This window comes from Panthera uncia, chromosome C2 (genome assembly GCF_023721935.1).
Source record: "Panthera uncia isolate 11264 chromosome C2, Puncia_PCG_1.0, whole genome shotgun sequence".
NCBI lineage: Eukaryota > Metazoa > Chordata > Mammalia > Carnivora > Felidae > Panthera > Panthera uncia.
Genome location: NC_064810.1, coordinates 125,543,402 through 125,549,401, shown reverse-complemented (window position 1 = coordinate 125,549,401; position 6,000 = coordinate 125,543,402).

Sequence of the window (6,000 nt, the reverse complement as noted above, 5' to 3'; positions counted from 1 at the left end):
TTCTTTATTTCCTGTTGGCTTATTCAGAGGCATTTTTTGCTAATGAAGTTTCAAGATGATTTCTTGAAACTGTTATAAAGTTATGTAACTTTGCTGATTTAAAACTATCTTCTTTGCTAAATTCTTAACTGTTGAGTCTCTTTCTCTTTTCAGAGCAAAGTCTCCTTTTTTTTGTTTTTTTCTCGATCTGAATTAGAATTTCTTTATTTTTTATTTTTTTAAATTTACATCCAAATTAGCATATAGTGCAACACTGATTTCAGGAGGAGATTCCTTAGTGCCCCTTACCCATTTAGCCCATCCCCCCTCTCACAACCCCTCCTGTAACCCTCTGTTTGCTCTCCATATTTGAGTCTCTTCTGTTTTGTCCCACTACCTGTTTTTATATTATTTTTGTTTCCCTTCCCTTATGTTCATCTGTTTTGTCTCTTAAAGTCCTCATATGAGTGAAGTCATATGATTTTTGTCTTTCTCTGACTAATTTCACTTAGCATAATACCCTCCAGTTCCATCCACATGGTTGCAAATGGCGAGATTTCATTCTTTTTGATTGCCGAGTAATACTCCATTGTATATATAAACCACATCTTCTTTATCCATTCATCCATCAATGGACACTTGGGTTCTTTCCAATACTTTGGCTATTGTTGATAGTGCTGCTATAAATATGGGGGTGCATGTGTCCCTTCGAGACAGCACACCTGTATCCCGTGGATAAATGCCTAGTAGTGCAATTGCTGGGTCGTGGGGTAGTTCTATTTTTAGTTTTTTGAGGAACCTCCATACTGTTTTCCAGAGTGGCTGCACCAGCTTGCATTCCCACCAACAATGCAAAAGAGATGAGCAGAGGCTCCTTCTTAACTAATGATGATCATAACAGCAAAACTTAAGTGGATTTTGCACTGTATGGATCTCGGTTTCTCAGGATGTCAATCCGTTAGGCATATTCCCCACCCTACTCGTCCCTGTACCCCCGAGTCTGATCCCAGATTTAATAATCCTCTGTTCTGCAACAATTGTTATTACCTCCTGTTTTAATCCTGCTGATTCATACCGTTTCGCCAAAACCTAACTGTGGACTCCGAGGGTCTACTATGGGCTTGTTTGGGGGCTCCCGGGACATGCTGTCAAGAAAAGAACCTTGTACTGGATGTGGGGCCCAGTGCCTGATTCTGCCTTGGTTTCCCCATCTGCAAAGCATGGAGCCTGGAGTGGATGTCTATGGTTCCTTTAGTCCCAGGCCCTGATCTGCCCAAGGCATGAGGCCAGCCATTCTATTTTTAAACACCTCAGAGAAGAAAATTCTAGAGTCCATGGTTCTTTAATTTTTCAGTCCAGTAATTGTAAAAAATTTCTTCCTTCCATCATAGGAATCTTTTCCCATTCAATCAAGGCCTGCTTCTGCAGCTACATGGTTAAGTGGCATTTGCACACCAATAGACGTAGGAGGGTTTCCTAGTCTTCTTCACAAATGCAGAATACAATTATTCATTTGTTTCCAGAATAAAGATTACAGGTACAATGGCATGGTGCAAGGAAGATGGGCTTGGGCTGGGGCAGAAAGCCCCTCTGTTTCTGGGAGATCTTGGCTCTCAGAATTTCATTTCCCCATCCGTGAGGTGGGGATCTGGCCATCCTGGCCGCAGGGCTGTTTTGAGGATGCATGGAGAGGATGCACCCAAATAAATCCCCACAGGAGGTGGCTATCCTCAAGGTATGGGATTATGCTGGAGTGAAGTCAGGGATCTGGCTGTGCACCGAGACCCCTCAGGAGCGGCTTTCACCCCACGGAGTCTTTGGTGGAATGCGGTGGGTTATAAACAAATGGAAAGAATAAAGTGGAAATAGAGCCTCCCAGAGAATCTGGCTCCCTGTGACTCAGTTGGGGGACTGCGCAGGGAGCCATTTATTTGGAACACTGTGGCTCCCTCCTGTGCCTTCCTCAATCCCGGGTTAAAAACAAAAGAAAACAAAAAAACAAAACAAAACAAAAAAACTTTCCCGAACTTTCCCATTCCTCTATGGCTTGGCTGCGAACTCTGAAATTCCATCCCGTATTTGTTGTCACCCGCGGGCCCGTTTCCATGGTTACCCAGATTCCAGGCGCTGGCCCAGGGCCCACCACAACCCATCCCTCAAAGTCTCCTTGGCTGAGGAGAAACATTCCTTCTCACTGCGCACTCCGTCCCTCCGCAGCCCTGTCGCAGCCCCGTTCCTGTGTGATGTGCATGTTCCAGTGTTCTAGGTGGTTCTGTTCAGCATTGGTTTGGGGGTAAGCGCAACATAACAATTTGCTCCGTGTCTCTTTTGCCTCATTTAAGCTGAGGAATCACTTTCTTGTACCAAACATTATACCCTTGGCAAACTCTCCAGATGGTTCTCATTAAAATTCCAGTTCCTTTTTTTGCAATTCCTTTTTTCCCCATTCTCCTCACACTGTTAGGTCAAAAATAAACACCAGGATGAGGACTGAATGGGAGGTCTTGAGTATAGCAGCTCAAATGAATGGAATCTTTTCAGAGCCCCCTGGTGTGGGCAAGAAGGAGCCCCCAGGTCCCCTTCTTACCAATGGCCACTTCCCCTTTCATGGGGCTTCATAAATATGCACTGGCGTGTGTGGGGGTATGTATTTGATATTAAAGGTGCCCTTGGCCATGAGCTCTGCAGGCCTCTAGAGAGCCAGCTAGGTCCCGGCTCCCCAGCAAGTCCTGGCCCTGACTGTGCCTGCGGAGGGACTGGGCAGAGGCCTGCTGTCAATCCCAGTTCATGCACATGGAGGCCTCTGAAGGTTACTCAGGACAGTGTCTTCAAGAGTGAGGCACTCTTGCTCTAAGAAGTCAGTGGGAAGGATCGCCAATGCTGTTTTGCTTTTTAGCAGCTGTGCAAGGCACAGGCTTTGCCCCCACCTCTGAAAAAAATCTGCTTGCACAGAAAAAGCATGTGGGGGTCCAAGGACGTGTATTTGATGTTTTTATTTCCAACTTTATATTATGAAAAAAGTTTCAAATCATGGAAAAGTTGAAAGAAGAGTGCAATGAATACCCATATCACTTCACCTAGATTCAGTGCATTACATTTTGTCATATTTGCTTTCTCCCTTTCTAGATAAATAGATGATAGGTGGATAGCTGGCAGATCAATCAATCTCTATATATCTTTTGCTTAGGCATTTGAAAGTTGGAAGCTTGCCCCTACAGTGTTTTATAACCTCTTAATTTATGTATTAATATAATTACATAATATATGACATTCTAATAGAATACATTCCTACTGTAAATTATTCAGACATTCAAATAGTGTAGATAGGAGGCACAAGTCCTGCCCAAGTCCCTCCTCCACCTGCGTCCCCCACCCCACAGAGTAGCTTGGTTTGTGTCCTTCTGACCTTTGGCTGTGTTTATACAGATATATGCATGTTTAAATAGAAACACATTTTGTTATATGTATTTTTAAACATAAATGAGATCATACTATACGTGCTGTTTTGCCATTTATTTTTCACTTGGAAGTATGTCTGGGATCTTTCCACATTAGTGCTTGGAGCCCAGCCTCATTCTTTAACTGCTGCAAAGCGTTCCAAAGAATGGCTGTGCAATAATTCTCTTAATGGACAATCCAGCTAGTTGTTATTGTCTTTCCATTACTCACAATGATGCAGTTAATATCTGTGGAAAATGTGTTTTTGAGGACATGTAGCAGTACAGCTCTTCGGCCGATGCCTAGATGGCTGATGCCCCAGCTGGGTTAGATATGATGCTCACTTTATATTTGTGTAGATTCTGCCAAACTGCTCTTCAGAATGGTTGCAACAACATACACAAGCTCCAAAATAGAGCCCATTTCCCCTTACCCTCAGCAACACTGAATTTTATCTTTGTTTTTTGTTTTTTGTTTTTATTTTTGAGAGAGAGAGAGACAGAGTGTGAGAAGGGGAGGGGTAGAAAGAGAGGGAGACATAATCCAAAGCAAGGATCCAGACTCTGAGTTGTCAGCAGAGAGCCTGATGCGGGGCTTGAACCCACGAACTGTGAGATCATGACCTGACTGAAGTTGGATGCCTAACAAACTGAGCCACCCAGGTGCCCCTATCCAACTTTATAATCATTCACATTCTTTTTTTTTTTTTAATTGTTAACGTTTATTTATTTTTGAAGTGGGGGGCAGAGAATGAGGGAGACACAGAATCTGAAGCAGGCTCCAGGCTCTGAGCTGTCAGCAGAGCCTGATGTGGGGCTCAAAATCACGATCTGTGAGATCATGACCTGAGCAGAAGTCAGATGCTTGACTGAGCCATCCAGACACCCCTATAATCATTCACATTCTGATCAATGAGAAATCATTTCACTGTGGGTTTAGTTTGCATTTCTTTGATTTTTAATAAGTCTGACCATTGTGTCAGAGTTCAGCTGCAGATAACAGCAGCCAGTCTGCTTAGTTTATGTAGAAAGATCAGTAGAAAGAGAGTACGGGAACTGCTTGATTTAAAATATGGAATCAGATGCTTACAGTTTGTGAGATCAGATGAAAAAGTAGGACTGACCCCGAGAACTCCAGCTCAGAACCAACCTGCCAGAGGAGCCTCTACTTCTGCCATGACCAGGAAACTGGGATTCGGGAGGCTGTGCCCCAACTGCCGATTTGGTAATCTGGAAGCCTGGAGGCCTCAGACATACCTGGTATCCAGGACCACGCTGCCTCAGCTGCATTGTGGATACCTTACATCCTGTCCACAGTATCTATGGAGCTGGAGACTACATCTAGACAGTGAGATTGCTGCTCTGTTGATGCAGGAAAAAAAAAAGCAAACCAAGCAAAAAATAAGCACCTCCCTTAACCCCAAGTGTCACGAGAGTCAGTCTCTTGAGGGGTATCTATGGCCAGGGGAAGCCTGATTACATTTAGAAGCTCAGCTCTAAGGGAGCCTGGGAATTGTAGGCATTAGCTTTTTAGGCTCCAGCATGCAGCAAGCTACAAGGTAGTAGGCATGGAGTTGAGTGAATCAATCTGAAATATTGGCCATAATCCTATTTTCATGTTTCATATCTTTTTTTTTCTGTGAATTGCCTGGTTATACCTAGTGCCCGTTTGTCATTTGGGGTTATCTTTTTCTCATTAATTTATACAAAGCCTAAGCTTGGTAGGCTATCTGGAAAAGAATCTTTTGTCTGTTATGTATGTTAAAACCAGCTTCTACTCTTTTACCTTTTTTGTTATGTAGAAATCTTGAGCTTCTCTATTTTGTACTTTATGGTTCTTCAGTTTTTACTTAGGAAGGCCTCCCCTGCCTCAAGTTTCCTAAAGTATTTAACCACATTTCCTCCTAACATCTTTAAAATTTTTTTAGGTTTAATTCTTTAAACCATCTTGAATATGTGGTTTGAGGTAGGGATCTATCTTAGTTTTGTTTTTGTTTACCCAGATTGTCCCAGCATAATTTGTTGAATAAATTTTTATCATACTTTAAATCTGGAGAACTTTGTAAAATATAGAATGAGCTCTTAGCTTTCTCTGATGCAGAACAAGGCAGTGTAAAGCTTTGAAAAAATTGACTTGTTATCATTTCACATTTTAGTTCTCTTTAAAAATAGGGGGTTGGCATTTCTAAAGCACAGATATGACAAGATCATTCCTCTGGTCAAAAACCTGATTGTGTCTCCTTTTCCTTGGGACCAAGGTCTAATCTCTGTTAAGAGGCTCTCGGTTCAGCAACCCCTATGGGCCTTTCCAGTATGATTTCCCTGCTTCTTCCCTAGAAGGGAGGTCATATGATTTGATTTGGCCAACAAAAACAGAAAACATGTGTAGATATCTTTGTCAGCACTTTCTTTGTGACACTGTAATAATTTCTTTATGATACTTCTCTTACTTACTGGTATTTCTCAATGTGATCACCATCAGTATCACAATTCTTTATTGCAATATATTTAACAGCCCTGGCCAACATACCACTAAATGCAGCAGTGTTCTCTGACACCCGCTTCCCCATCATCCCGGTCATCG